The following is a 16,407-nucleotide window of genomic DNA, read 5'->3' as shown; positions in this document are numbered from 1 at the left end:
GGAACACACGGTGATAGGATGAGCTAGGAGCCTGGAGGGCTGAAGTAAACATCTGGGAAATCAATTCGTGAAAAAGATAAAGGGCAGGCAAAGTGGGAATCTGATAAGGGAGGACTGAATGCCATGGACGAAAGAGAAATGGTAAGGAGCGCAGAAGGAGGTGATGGGGAGGTAAGGAGATAAGCTGAGAGAGGAAACTCGGAATGGGGAAAGATCACAGATAGAGGCAGCATTACCAAAAATTCCAGAAATCCATGTTTGTGGCATTAAGATGGAGGCTGCCCGGCCAGAATATAAGGTCTTGCTCCTTCAACTTGAGTGCGAGCTCCTCGCGACAGTACTGGCGGCCAAGACAGACACGCGAAATAGGAATTGGAAGTGGAATTACAATGGGTGGCTTCTGTGAGATCCCGCTTTTTTCTGGCGGACGAACCGTAGATGTTCAGCGAAGCGATCTCTCAATCTATGTTGGGTCTCATCGATATACTAGAGGCCACACCGTGTGCACGGGATACAACCAATGACCCAACACACTCACAAAAGAGTCGCTTCACCTTAAAGGACTGTTTAGGACAATGAATGGTGGTGAGGGAGGAGATGTATGGACAGGTGAAGCATTTGTTCCATTTGCAAGGAAAAGTGCCAGGAGGAAGATCAGTGGAAAGGAAAATATAGGCAAGGGCGTCGCGGAGGGAGAAGTTCTAGAACGCCTACGAGTTGGCTTTTAGAGCAGAGTTTCGTTGAGCCCAATATGGGAGCAGCTATTCTGGATTGAGTGTTATGCAATGAAAGAAAGTTGATTAGCGAGCTGAAGTTAAAAGTACCTTCAGGGGAACGAGATTGTAATATGAACGAATTCATCCTTACATTTGAGAAGAAGAAGACAGATGTACCAGTATTAACGCGGAGTAAAGGGTATTTCAGAGGCATGACTGAGGATGTTGACAGAATTGATTTTTTTTAAAAATAACACTGGCAGAGATGACAGCAGAGCAGCAAAAGCTGGAATTTCTGGAAGCAATTCGGAAGGTCGAAGATATATACACCCCAAAGAAGAAGTATTACTTTTATAAAAAAAAAGGTGCAACGTCAAAGGCCTTGAAGAAAGTAAAGATGGAATGAAAAGGAAGCTAGTCAATAACATTAAAGAGCTTCTTCTGATTCATAAAGAAGTTGAACAGAGAGGCAAAAGTGTATAGCGGTCCGGTGGAAAGGCATACTGGAGATTTAGCACTGGGGGAAAAGGAAATGGTGAGTGACCTGAAAATCAAATTTGTATCAGTCTTCACTGTGTAACTGGAAGATCCAAAGTATCCTGGGTCATGTAATTTGTGAAGTTACCATTAATCGGTCGACAGTTCTTTAAAAAACTGCAAGGTCTGAAGGTAGATAGGTCACGTACACCAGACGATGGACACACCAGTGTTCAGAAAAGTTGGATGAATCAATTGTTGGGGTTTTAGTCCAGAAGGCTGGAATATTGTAAATTTCATTCGATCCTTAAAGAAGGGACAGCGGCAGAAGAAATGAAAGAAATGAAATTTTAGGCCAGTTAGACTGATCACAGTGGTTGAAAAGTCGTTGAAGAAGATTGTACCGGATATGGTTGCAGGTTACTCGGACGCGCATGATAAAATCGGCGACGGTGGCCTCAAGGGAAAATCATGCCTGACAAATTTGTTGTAATTCTTTAAAGTAATATCAAGCAGGATATAAAAAGAAGAAGCGATTGATGTGTACTTAAATGCTCAGAAGCACTTTAACAGTGTGCCATACATGTGTCTGCTTAAGAAGTCCATGGTTTTGTAGGGAATACTCCAGCATAGACTAAACAGTGGTTGATTGGCAGGAGGCAAAGAGTGGGGATATAGGGATCCCATTCTGATTGGCTACCGCTGACTAGTGCTATTCAACAACGTCTGTGTTGGAACTGATTGATTTAATGTTATATTTAAATGAACAGGTTAATGGAATTGATAGCTTTCTTGCAAAGATTGCTGACGATAAGATGAAAGGTGGAGGGCTGGGTAGAGTTGAGAAAGAAGAGAGGCCACAGAAGAACTTAGATAGATTTGGTGAATGAGCAAAGACGTGGCAGATGGAATTTTGTGTCTGGAAGTATATTGTCACTGATTATTGTAGAAGAAATGAAAGGATTGCCTATTTTCTAAATGGAGAGCAACTATAAAAGTATGAGACGCAAATGGACTTGGGGTCCTTGTGCATGATTCCCTGAAGGTTAATTTGCAGTCAGATCCTGTAGTGAAGAGGCAAATGCGATGTTTTTGTATGCATTTGAGAGGATTCGAATATAAAAGCAAGTTTGCAACGTTGTGACTTTATAAAGCACTGGTAAGGACTCACTTAAAGTTGCCGAGCGGTTTAGATCTTTTTACCTTAGGAATCATGTGCTGATACAGGAGAGGGTTTAAACGATGATAGACAAAATGTTTCTAGGATTGACCGGCTTGTCACATGAAGAACGCTTGATGGGACTTCGTTCACTAGAACTCGGAAGAATGAGCGGTGACCTAATTGAAACCGTTCAAATACTGAATGGCCTTGATAGTGTGGATGAGGTGCAGATGTTTCACATGGTTGGAGAATCTATGCCTGGAGGAAACGGCCTCAGAATAGAGTGGAGTCCAGTTCGAATGGACATGAGACTGTAGGGTATCCTTTAGCCAGAGAAAGGTAATTTTGTTGTATTCCATTTCAAGGGCAGCTGTGGAGGTCACGCCTTGATGCATATTTAAGGCAGAGGTTGATACATTCTTCATTGGTCAGGACATGAACGGATACCGGGATAGGCAACAGATTGGTTCAGACAGGGAACATGGATAAGCCATGATGCAATAGCCTTAGAGGCTCGATGGGCTAAATCATCAAATTATACTCTTTTGTCTTATGGTCTTCTTGTGTGTTACAATAACCGTCTCGTTCGTTAGGTGATTCAGTTTTACATTTTCATTTTCAATACAACTATGTAACCAGCTTGTTTTTTGAATCCGCAGAACTTAATGGCTTTCAAATTAATACTGTTTTTTGTGAGCATGTTGATTTCCCACGAACAGTGATTAAACATGTCTCGTCAGCGCTTACCTGAAAACTATCATGCTTTAGTTGTTTGTAATTTTGTAGTTTTTCTCTTCATGATAAAAATCAGGAGGCCACCTGCTATCTTCGTTTTTCTCGACAGTGCACACAAAATGTAAGGTATTTTTGATAATTTGTCTCGCTGTGACCAACCAGCCCTGAGAGCTGCTTCACATCTGCTGAGATCAGATGGCTCCAAATAGCTCCTGATTTATGACTTCTTACAATAATTTTATTTTATGAAATCTAATTAAATACTCTTTTTTTTAAATGTGTAATTATGTTATATGATCTCACCACTACCTGTGCTATTCTCGGCAAGACACCATCCTATTCCGGACAGTGACTGAGAACTTCTCCTTACAGGACAGGTATCAGGCCCTTAGCTCACTACTGAACAGAGCCCCTGTGGGCGCTCTGCTGACAAATTCTGACTTTTCTTCTGATAGTTACATTCTGGACGTGAATCAGGCGAGATCAAAATGATGCATTAAATCTCAGAATCAGCTTGATCGGGCCATCCGCATACCATCTCAGTCAGTGCAGGTGGACAGTTACACTTGTAGGGATTCGAGACAATGGTCCGATCGATTATTATTCACAAAACGCAATTAGAGTATACTAATCATCCTGCGGTACCTGATAGTAATTTATTTTTTTCATAACTATTGCAGTTAATTTAACGGCGATTGTGATCCTGTCCCGTGGGAAATGCGGACTGTCCAAATGCATCACTCTCTACCTGGTGGCTATGGCGGCAGCTGATCTGATGGTGGTCATCGTTGTTATTATATTAGAGAGGATAAATTATATCTACTTGTTTGTTAATTTCTTGCTCGTAACTCCGGCGTGTTCTCTGCTGTTTGTCCTGTGTCTCGCAATCAGAGACAGTTCTGTTTGGTTGACAGTTGCTTTCACTTTCGATCGCTGCGTCGCCATCTGCTGTCAGAAGCTACGGAACCGATACTGCACCGAGCGAACAGCGACTGTGGTGGTAGCAACCGTGAGTGCAGCGTGTTGTGCCAAGGCCATTCCATTATACTTCGCAGTCGATCGATGGCGTTGTGTCGCCGTAGCTGAATACTTCACGTCACCTCTGTGGAAAGCCTACGAGATATTTGAAAGCATCACAACACCGTTACTACCAATGTGTTTAATTCTGTTCTTTAATATTTCAACCGTCAAACGGATAATAGCGACAAATAGAGTTCGCCAGGTGCTTCGGAAAAGCAGCGAAAATCGTAGTGATCCAGAGCAGGCGAACCGGAGAAAATCAATAATTCTGTTGTTCGCTCTTTCAGCAAATTTTATATTACTTTGGATGCCCTATGTCGTACATTCTATGAACTGGCAAGTGGAAAACTATTCCTACACGGACAGATATTTCAGTAAACCGACCTATATACTGCAGCAATGTGGATTTATGTTGTCTTTTCTCAGCGCCTGCACCAACACGTGTATCTATGGGCTGACACAGAGAAAATTCAGGGAGGAGCTAGGAAATGGGGTGAAGTACCTATTTGTAGCAACGGGAACGATTTGTAAATAAAATGCAAACTGAATTATTTATTTTGCGACATCACAACTATTAATACGGGTAGTAGTTGATTTGAGCTACATGCTGCCGCTATTTTGGGATCTCTCTGCACAACCGATTAGGGATTTAACTATTATTGCGTTCACGGAAGAATTATGCCTCCAATATCATGAAATGACAATCCACTACCTTTGTTTACGTGGGCCTCAGTATATGACAGGAATTAATTTCATTATTTTCACTAAATACACTGGTGACAAAATCTCCTAATAGTATTAAAACATGCATAAAATAGGTTTTAAAGTTCTTGTATAGTCTGAAGAAAAGTATCATTTTTTTCCGATGTTTAGCGGTATTTTAAGGCAATGAGACAGGGAAGATATGGTAGGGTACAGGAACCGTGGTGTACAAAGGCTGTAATAAATCTAGTCATGAAGAAAAGAGAAGCTTACAAAAGGTTCAGAGAGCGAGGTAATATTAGAGATTTAGAAGATCATAAGGCTAATAGGAAGGAGCTTAAGAAGGAAATTCGGAGAGCCAGAACGGGCCACAGGAAGGCCTTGGGGGCACGATTAAGGAAAACCCCAAGTCATTTTACATGTATGTGAAGAGCAAGAGCATAAGACGTGAAAGAAGAAGACCAATCAAGTGTGACAGTGGGAAAGTGTGTATGGAACCGAAGGAAATAGCGGATGTACTTAATGAATACTTTACCTCAGTATTCACTATGGAAAAGGATTTTGGTGATTGTAGTGATGACTTGCAGCAGACTGAAAATCTTGAGCATGTAGACATTAAGAAAGAGGACATGCTGGAGATTTTGGAAAGCATCAAGTTAGATAAGTCATGGGACCGGATGAGATGTATCCCAGGCTACTGTGGGAGGCGAGGGAGGAGATTGCTGCGCGTCTGACGATTATTTGCATCATCAATGGGGAGGGGAAAGGTTGCGAGGGATTGGAGGGTTGCGGATGTTGTTCTTTTAGTCAGGAATGGGAGCAGAGATAGTCCAGGAAATTATAGAACAGTGAGTCTTACCACAGTGGTTGGTAAGTTGCTGGTGAAGATCCTGAGGGGCAGGAGTTATAAGCATTTGTAGAGGGATAATATGATTAGGGGTAGTCAGCATGCCGTTGCCAAGGGCAGGTCATGCCTTACGAGCTGTTTGAATATTTTGTGGATGTGACTAAACGCATTGGTGAAGGAAGAGCGGTAGATGCAGTGTATATGGATTTCAGCAAAGCATTCGATAAGGTACATCATGCGAGGCTTATTGAGTAAGTAAGGACGCATGGGATCCAAGGGGATATTGCTTTGCAGATCCAGAACTGGCTTGCCTACAGAAAGCAAAGTGTGATTGTAGACGGGTCATATTCTGCATGGAGGTCTGTCACCAATGGAGTGTCTCAAGGATCTGTTCTGGGACCTTTATTCTTGTTGATTTTTATAAATGACCTGGAAGAGGAAGTGGAGGGATCGGTTAGTAAGTTTGCTGATAACACAAAAGTTGGAGGTGTTGTGCATACTGTGGAGGGCTGTCAGAGGTTACAGCGGGACATCGGTAGGATGCAAAACTGGCCTGAGAAGTGCAGATGGAGTTCAACCCAGATAAGTGTGAAGTGGTTCATTTTGGTCGGTCAAATATGATAGCAGAATATGGTATTAATGGTAAGACTTTTGGCAGTGTGGAGGATCAGAGGGATCTAGAAGTCCGAGTCCATAGGACATTCAAAGCAGCTGCTCAGGTTGACAATGTGGTTAAGAAGGCGTATGGTTTATTGTCCTTCATCAATCATGGAACTGAATTTAGGAGGCGAGAGGTAATGTTGCAGCTATACACAACCCTGGTCAGACCACACTTGGAGTACTAGGCTAGTTCTGGTCGCCGCACTACAGAAAGGATGTTGAAGCCATAGAAAGGGTGCAGAAGAGATTTACAAGGATGCTGCCTGGATTAGGGGAGCATGCCTTATGAGAGGAAGCTAAGTGAACTCGGCCTTTTCTCCTTGGAGCGACAGAGAATGAGAGGTGAACTGATAGAGCTGTATACGACGATGAGAGGAATGATCATGTTGATAGTCAGAGGTTTTTTCCCAGGGCTGAAATGGTTGCCATTTCAGAGGACACAGGTTTAAAGTGCCGGGGGAGATGGTGCTGGCGAGATGTCAGGGGTAAGTATTTTCACTCAAAGAGTTGTGAGTGCGTGGAATGGGCTGCCGGCAACGGTGGTGGAGGCAGATACAATAGGGTCTTTTAAGAGACTTTTAGTTAGGTACATGGAACTTAGTAAAATAGAGGGATATAGGTAAGGCGAGTAATTTCTAAGGTAGGGACATGTTCGGCACAACTCTGTGGGACGAAGGGCCTGTATTGTGCTGCAGGTTTTCCATGTTTCTATGTTTCTATAAGTGATTGGAATGGATTTCCACAGGTAGTAATAGAAGTAGAAAGTCTGGTGGAATTTAAGAGGTGTTTAGGTGGACATGCATATGAACAGAATTGATGGATATGGATGATAAACAGGAGGACATTTGGAATAGACTGGAATCATGGTTCTCACAATATCATGGGCCAAATGGCTTTTCCAGTGTAGTATGTTCCTAGAAAGCGAATTATAACTACCAGAATGCAACATGAAAAGTTATCACTAAGAAAACGAAAATTCAAAGTTTTTTTTTTAAAATACGTTTGAAACAAAATGGTTGCTACAGAGAATGTAGGTTCTCTTAAGGAAGAGGGAAAATCAGACAGGACTGAAGCAAAGCACTTTCTGCGCAGACATATAATGGTTTATCGTGCAGAAAAAACAAAAAAAAAACATGACCAGGAAGAGAAAATGTTACCAGGAATGCTTCCGGGCATTGTCATTGCTGTTGCAGATACAGAGACCAGGTACTCTGAACAAAAATCACGTGCTGTTCAGCCCTTCCACAGACATTGTGAGTGTCTCGGAGAAGAGCCTTTGGGTCACTGGGTTCACATTACGTCGCTTCACTTACGGGCGCCTGACTGTCTCTGATAAAGTATGAGAGTGTGAGGTTCATTTTTTACCAGTCAGTCTCTAGTACAGTGTGAGAGTGTGGGGTTCATTCTGTGCCAGTCATTTTCTGATGCAGTGTGAGAGTGTGGGGTTCATTCTGTACCTGTCAGTCTCTGGTACAGTACAGTGTGAGAGTATTGGGTTCATTCTGTACATCCTAGTCTCTGGTACAGTGTGAGGGGGTGGGGTTCATTCTGTACAGTCCGATCTGGCACAGCTTGAAATTTAGGGTTGACGCTGCATCTTCTAATCTCTCTTGCAGTGTAACAGTGCAATATTTCTTTGAGAATCATTCTAACAGTTGAATTTGTTGATTAAGTTTGTTGTTCATTTTAATCAATACCACAGAGAAAATGTCACTGGTTACATTGAACTAATCTTCAGGTACTTTGTAGCAGAGCATCTACAGCAGCAAGACTAGGCCATTCAATTAAACACTGTTCCGTGAAAAATATGTACTTTCTACGAGTCTGTGTATGGGAGTGTTTGAATGGTGTGTATTGTGTAGTGACATTTGAGCTGACGGAATTGAGAATGCCATTGACTGTGGATTTGTAACCAATGTGTCCACAGCGGTCAACGATTGGACCTCTTCTTATCAGACTAAAATACCTATGGGCTGCTCAGATCGCTGATGACACAGTTGTGGGTGGTGAGGAAGGTTTTCATATGGACAGAATTGGATGCCGATCAGTTGGAAACAGGGATGGAAAAATGGGGAATGGAGTTTAATCTTGACAAGTGTGAGGAATTTTACAGTGAATAGCAGCACCTTTAGGAGCACTGAGGGATCTTGACGTGTTCGTCCATAACATCCTGCAAGTGGTACACTTGCCTTCATCAGCCAGGGCATCGAATGCAAACCATGGGGTGAGTGGTTCCAGCTGTATAAACCATGGGATGAGTGGTTCCAGCTGTATAAACCATGGGATCAGTGGTACAGCTGTACAAACCATGGGGTGAGTGGTTCCAGCTGTATAAACCATGGGATGAGTGGTTCCAGCTGTACAAACCATGGGGTGAGTGGTTCCAGCTGTACAAACCATGGGATGAGTGGTTCCAGCTGTACAAACCATGGGATGAGTGGTTCCAGCTGTACAAACCATGGGGTGAGTGGTTCCAGCTGTACAAACCATGGGATGAGTGGTTCCAGCTGTACAAACCATGGGGTGAGTGGTTCCAGCTGTACAAACCATGGGATGACTGGTTCCAGCTGTATAAACCATGGGGTGAGTGGTTCCAGCTGTACAAACCATGGGATGAGTGGTTCCAGCTGTACAAACCATGGGGTGAGTGGTTCCAGCTGTATAAACCATGGGATGAGTGGTTCCAGCTGTACAAACCATGGGATGAGTGGTTCCAGCGGTACAAACCATGGGATGAGTGGTTCCAGCTGTACAAACCATGGGATGAGTGGTTCCAGCTGTATAAACCATGGGGTGAGTGGTTCCAGCTGTACAAACCATGGGGTGAGTGGTTCCAGCTGTACAAACCATGGGATGAGTGGTTCCAGCTGTATAAACCATGGGGTGAGTGGTTCCAGCTGTACAAACCATGGGGTGAGTGGTTCCAGCTGTACAAACCATGGGATGAGTGGTTCCAGCTGTACAAACCATGGGATGAGTGGTTCCAGCTGTATAAACCATGGGGTGAGTGGTTCCAGTTGTACAAACCATGGGATGAGTGGTTCCAGCTGTATAAACCATGGGATGAGTGGTTCCAGCTGTACAAACCATGGGGTGAGTGGTTCCAGCTGTATAAACCATGGGGTGAGTGGTTCCAGCTGTATAAACCATGGGATGAGTGTTTCCAGCTGTACAAACCATGGGATGAGTGGTTCCAGCTGTATAAACCATGGGGTGAGTGGTTCCAGCTGTATAAACCATGGGATGAGTGGTTCCAGCTGTTCAAACCATGGGATGAGTGGTTCCAGCTGTACAAACCATGGGGTGAGTGGTTCCAGCTGTACAAACCATGGGATGAGTGGTTCCAGCTGTATAAACCATGGGGTGAGTGGTTCCAGCTGTACAAACCATGGGGTGAGTGGTTCCAGCTGTACAAACCATGGGATGAGTGGTTCCAGCTGTACAAACCATGGGGTGAGTGGTTCCAGCTGTTCAAACCATGGGATGAGTGGTTCCAGCTGTACAAACCATGGGGTGAGTGGTTCCAGCTGTACAAACCATGGGGTGAGTGGTTAAAGCTGTACAAACCATGGGATGACATGTTACAGCTGTACAAACCATGGGGTGAGTGGTTCCAGCTGTACAAACCATGGGATGAGTGGTTCCAGCTGTACAAACCATGGGATGAGTGGTTCCAGCTGTATAAACCATGGGGTGAGTGGTTCCAGCTGTACAAACCATGGGATGAGTGGTTCCAGCTGTATAAACCATGGGATGAGTGGTTCCAGCTGTACAAACCATGGGATGAGTGGTTCCAGCTGTATAAACCATGGGATGAGTGGTTCCAGCTGTACAAACCATGGGATGAGTGGTTCCAGCTGTACAAACCATGGGGTGAGTGGTTCCAGCTGTACAAACCATGGGGTGAGTGGTTCCAGTTGTACAAACCATGGGATGAGTGGTTCCAGCTGTACAAACCATGGGGTGAGTGGTTCCAGCTGTATAAACCATGGGATGAGTGGTTCCAGCTGTACAAACCATGGGGTGAGTGGTTCCACCTGTATAAACCATGGGATGAGTGGTTACAGCTGTACAAACCATGGGGTGAGTGGTTCCAGCTGTACAAACCATGGGGTGAGTGGTTCCAGCTGTACAAACCATGGGATGACATGTTACAGCTGTACAAACCATGGGATGAGTGGTTCCAGCTGTACAAACCATGGGATGAGTGGTTTCAGCTGTACAAACCATGGGATGACATGTTACAGCTGTATAAACCATGGGATGAGTGGTTCCAGCTGTACAAACCATGGGATGAGTGGTTTCAGCTGTATAAACCATGGGCTGAGTGGTTCCAGCTGTATAAACCATGGGATGAGTGGTTTCAGCTGTACAAACCATGGGATGACATGTTACAGCTGTATAAACCATGGGATGAGTGGTTTCAGCTGTACAAACCATGGGATGAGTGGTTCCAGCTGTACAAACCATGGGATGAGTGGTTTCAGCTGTACAAACCATGGGATGACATGTTACAGCTGTATAAACCATGGGATGAGTGGTTCCAGCTGTACAAACCATGGGATGAGTGGTTCCAGCTGTACAAACCATGGGGTGAGTGGTTCCAGCTGTATAAACCATGGGGTGAGTGGTTCCAGCTGTACAAACCATGGGGTGAGTGGTTCCAGCTGTACAAACCATGGGGTGAGTGGTTCCAGCTGTATAAACCATGGGGTGAGTGGTTCCAGCTGTATAAACCATGGGATGAGTGGTTCCAGCTGTATAAACCATGGGGTGAGTGGTTCCAGCTGTACAAACCATGGGGTGAGTGGTTCCAGCTGTACAAACCATGGGATGAGTGGTTCCAGCTGTACAAACCATGGGATGAGTGGTTCCAGCTGTATAAACCATGGGATGAGTGGTTCCAGCTGTATAAACCATGGGGTGAGTGGTTCCAGCTGTACAAACCATGGGGTGAGTGGTTCCAGCTGTACAAACCATGGGATGAGTGGTTCCAGCTGTACAAACCATGGGGTGAGTGGTTCCAGCTGTATAAACCATGGGGTGAGTGGTTCCAGTTGTACAAACCATGGGGTGAGTGGTTCCAGCTGTACAAACCATGGGATGAGTGGTTCCAGCTGTACAAACCATGGGGTGAGTGGTTCCAGCTGTATAAACCATGGGGTGAGTGGTTCCAGCTGTATAAACCATGGGGTGAGTGGTTCCAGCTGTATAAACCATGGGATGAGTGGTTCCAGCTGTACAAACCATGGGGTGAGTGGTTCCAGCTGTACAAACCATGGGATGAGTGGTTCCAGCTGTACAAACCATGGGGTGAGTGGTTCCGGCTGTATAAACCATGGGATGAGTGGCTCCAGCTGTACAAACCATGGGATGACATCTTACAGCTGTAAAAACCATGGGATGAGTGGTTCCAGCTGTATAAACCATGGGATGAGTGGTTCCAGCTGTACAAACCATGGGATGAGTGGTTACAGCTGTACAAACCATGGGGTGAGTGGTTCCAGCTGTATAAACCATGGGGTGAGTGGTTCCAGCTGTATAAACCATGGGGTGAGTGGTTCCAGCTGTATAAACCATGGGATGAGTGGTTCCAGCTGTAGAAACCATGGGGTGAGTGGTTCCAGCTGTACAAACCATGGGGTGAGTGGTTACAGCTGTACAAACCATGGGGTGAGTGGTTCCGGCTGTATAAACCATGGGGTGAGTGGTTCCAGCTGTATAAACCATGGGATGAGTGGTTCCAGCTGTAGAAACCATGGGGTGAGTGGTTCCAGCTGTACAAACCATGGGGTGAGTGGTTCCAGCTGTACAAACCATGGGGTGAGTGGTTCCAGCTGTACAAACCATGGGGTGAGTGGTTCCAGCTGTATAAACCATGGGATGAGTGGTTCCAGCTGTACAAACCATGGGGTGAGTGGTTCCAGCTGTACAAACCATGGGATGAGTGGTTCCAGCTGTACAAACCATGGGATGAGTGGTTCCAGCTGTATAAACCATGGGGTGAATGGTTCCAGCTGTATAAACCATGGGGTGAGTGGTTCTAGCTGTATAAACCATGGGATGAGTGGTTCCAGCTGTACAAACCATGGGGTGAGTGGTTCCAGCTGTACAAACCATGGGGTGAGTGGTTCCAGCTGTATAAACCATGGGATGAGTGGTTCCAGCTGTACAAACCATGGGGTGAATGGTTCCAGCTGTACAAACCATGGGGTGAGTGGTTCCAGCTGTATAAACCATGGGGTGAGTGGTTCCAGCTGTACAAACCATGGGGTGAGTGGTTCCAGCTGTATAAACCATGGGATGAGTGGTTCCAGCTGTACAAACCATGGGGTGAGTGGTTCCAGCTGTACAAACCATGGGGTGAGTGGTTCCAGCTGTACAAACCATGGGGTGAATGGTTCCAGCTGTACAAACCATGGGTTGAGTGGTTCCAGCTGTACAAACCATGGGGTGAGTGGTTCCAGATGTACAAACCATGGGGTGAGTGGTTCCAGCTGTACAAACCATGGGATGAGTGGTTCCAGCTGTATAAACCATGGGGTGAGTGGTTCCAGCTGTATACACCATGGGGTGAGTGGTTCCAGCTGTACAAACCATGGGGTGAGTGGTTCCAGTTGTACAAACCATGGGATGAGTGGTTCCAGCTGTATAAACCATGGGGTGAGTGGTTCCAGCTGTACAAACCATGGGATGAGTGGTTCCAGCTGTACAAACCATGGGATGACATGTTACAGCTGTACAAACCATGGGGTGAGTGGTTCCAGCTGTACAAACCATGGGATGAGTGGTTCCAGCTGTACAAACCATGGGATGACATGTTACAGCTGTACAAACCATGGGGTGAGTGGTTCCAGCTATACAAACCATGGGATGAGTGGTTCCAGCTGTATAAACCATGGGGTGAGTGGTTCCAGCTGTACAATCCATGGGATGAGTGGTTCCAGCTGTACAAACCATGGGATGAGTGGTTCCAGCTGTATAAACCATGGGATGAGTGGTTCCAGCTGTACAAACCATGGGGTGAGTGGTTCCAGCTGTACAAACCATGGGATGAGTGGTTAAAGCTATACAAACCATGGGGTGAGTGGTTCCAGCTGTACAAACCATGGGATGAGTGGTTCCAGCTGTATAAACCATGGGGTGAGTGGTTCCAGCTGTACAATCCATGGGATGAGTGGTTCCAGCTGTACAAACCATGGGATGAGTGGTTCCAGCTGTATAAACCTTAGGGATGAGTGGTTCCAGCTGTACAAACCATGGGGTGAGTGGTTCCAGCTGTACAAACCATGGGATGAGTGGTTAAAGCTATACAAACCATGGGATGAGTGGTTCCAGCTGTACAAACCATGGGATGAGTGGTTCCAGCTGTATAAACCATGGGGTGAGTGGTTCCAGCTGTACAAACCATGGGGTGAGTGGTTCCAGCTGTATAAACCATGGGATGAGTGGTTACAGCTGTATAAACCATGGGATGAGTGGTTCCAGCTGTACAAACCATGGGATGAGTGGTTACAGCTGTATAAACCATGGGATGAGTGGTTCCAGCTGTACAAACCATGGGGTGAGTGGTTCCAGCTGTACAAACCATGGGGTGAGTGGTTCCAGCTGTACAAACCATGGGGTGAGTGGTTCCAGCTGTACAAACCATGGGATGAGTGGTTCCAGCTGTACAAACCATGGGATGAGTGATTCCAGCTGTACAAACCATGGGGTGAGTGGTTCCAGCTGTATAAACCATGGGATGAGTGGTTCCAGCTGTACAAACCATGGGATGAGTGGTTCCAGCTGTACAAACCATGGGATGAGTGGTTACAGCTGTATAAACCATGGGATGAGTGGTTCCAGCTGTATAAACCATGGGGTGAGTGGTTCCAGCTGTACAAACCATGGGGTGAGTGGTTCCAGCTGTACAAACCATGGGATGACATGTTACAGCTGTATAAACCATGGGGTGAGTGGTTCCAGCTGTACAAACCATGGGATGAGTGGTTCCAGCTGTACAAACCATGGGATGAGTGATTCCAGCTGTACAAACCATGGGGTGAGTGGTTCCAGCTGTATAAACCATGGGGTGAGTGGTTCCAGCTGTATAAACCATGGGATGAGTGGTTCCAGCTGTACAAACCATGGGATGAGTGGTTCCAGCTGTACAAACCATGGGATGAGTGGTTCCAGCTGTACAAACCATGGGATGAGTGGTTCCAGCTGTATAAACCATGGGGTGAGTGGTTCCAGCTGTACAAACCATGGGATGAGTGGTTCCAGCTGTATAAACCATGGGGTGAGTGGTTCCAGCTGTACAAACCATGGGATGAGTGGTTCCAGCTGTATAAACCATGGGATGAGTGGTTCCAGCTGTACAAACCATGGGATGAGTGGTTCCAGCTGTATAAACCATGGGATGAGTGGTTCCAGCTGTATAAACCATGGGATGAGTGGTTCCAGCTGTACAAACCATGGGGTGAGTGGTTCCAGCTGTACAAACCATGGGATGAGTGGTTCCAGCTGTACAAACCATGGGATGAGTGGTTCCAGCTGTACAAACCATGGGATGAGTGTTTCCAGCTGTACAAACCATGGGGTGAGTGGTTCCAGCTGTACAAACCATGGGGTGAGTGGTTCCAGGTGTACAAACCATGGGATGAGTGGTTCCAGCTGTACAAACCATGGGATGAGTTGTTCCAGCTGTATAAAACATGGGATGAGTGGTTCCAGCTGTACAAACCATGGGGTGAGTGGTTCCAGCTGTACAAACCATGGGATGAGTGGTTCCAGCTGTACAAACCATGGGGTGAGTGGTTCCAGCTGTACAAACCATGGGATGAGTGGTTCCAGCTGTACAAACCATGGGATGAGTGGTTCCAGCTGTATAAACCATGGGGTGAGTGGTTCCAGCTGTATAAACCATGGGATGAGTGGTTCCAGCTGTACAAACCATGGGATGAGTGGTTCCAGCTGTACAAACCATGGGGTGAGTGGTTCCAGCTGTACAAACCATGGGATGAGTGGTTCCAGCTGTACAAACCATGGGGTGAGTGGTTCCAGTTGTACAAACCATGGGATGAGTGGTTCCAGTTGTACAAACCATGGGGTGAGTGGTTCCAGTTGTATAAACCATGGGGTGAGTGTTTCCAGCTGTATAAACCATGGGATGAGTGGTTCCAGCTGTACAAACCATGGGATGAGTGGTTCCAGCTGTATAAACCATGGGGTGAGAGGTTCCAGCTGTATAAACCATGGGATGAGTGGTTCCAGCTGTATAAACCATGGGGTGAGTGGTTCCAGCTGTATAAACCATGGGGTGAGTGGTTCCAGCTGTATAAACCATGGGATGAGTGGTTCCAGCTGTACAAACCATGGGATGAGTGGTTCCAGCTGTACAAACCATGGGGTGAGTGGTTCCAGCCGTATAAACCATGGGATGAGTGGTTCCAGCTGTACAAACCATGGGGTGAGTGGTTCCAGCTGTATAAACCATGGGATGAGTGGTTCCAGCTGTACAAACCATGGGGTGAGAGGTTCCAGCTGTATAAACCATGGGATGAGTGGTTCCAGCTGTATAAACCATGGGGTGAGTGGTTCCAGCTGTATAAACCATGGGGTGAGTGGTTCCAGCTGTACAAACCATGGGGTGAGTGGTTCCAGCTGTACAAACCATGGGATGAGTGGTTCCAGCTGTACAAACCATGGGATGAGTGGTTCCAGCTGTACAGACCATGGGATGACATGTTACAGCTGTACAAACCATGGGGTGAGTGGTTCCGGCTGTACAAACCATGGGATGACATGTTACAGCTGTACAAACCATGGGGTGAGTGGTTCCAGCTGTATAAACCACGGGGTGAGTGGTTCCAGCTGTACAAACCATGGGATGAGTGGTTCCAGCTGTACAAACCATGGAATGAGTGGTTCCAGCTGTACAAACCATGGGATGTGTGGTTCCAGTTGTACAAACCATGGGATGAGTGGTTCCAGCTGTACAAACCATGGGATGAGTGGTTAAAGCTGTACAAACCATGGGATGAGTGGTTCCAGCTGTACAAACCATGGGATGAGTGGTTACAGCTGTACAAACCATGGGATGT

The 16,407-nt window shown here is 45.9% G+C and overlaps 1 protein-coding gene across 1 annotated transcript in view; it reads left to right on the top strand.

The window, feature by feature from the left end:
- The window catches only part of LOC140189355 (uncharacterized), a 944,498-nt gene that overhangs the window by 578,859 nt on the left and 349,232 nt on the right, over positions 1–16,407 (top strand). The window lies entirely within an intron of this gene.

The sequence above is a fragment of the Mobula birostris genome, chromosome 28 (genome assembly GCF_030028105.1).
Source record: "Mobula birostris isolate sMobBir1 chromosome 28, sMobBir1.hap1, whole genome shotgun sequence".
Taxonomy (NCBI): Eukaryota; Metazoa; Chordata; class Chondrichthyes; order Myliobatiformes; family Myliobatidae; genus Mobula; species Mobula birostris.
Note: the sequence above shows the minus strand (reverse complement) of the source record. Positions and strands in the feature narration are given on the sequence as shown.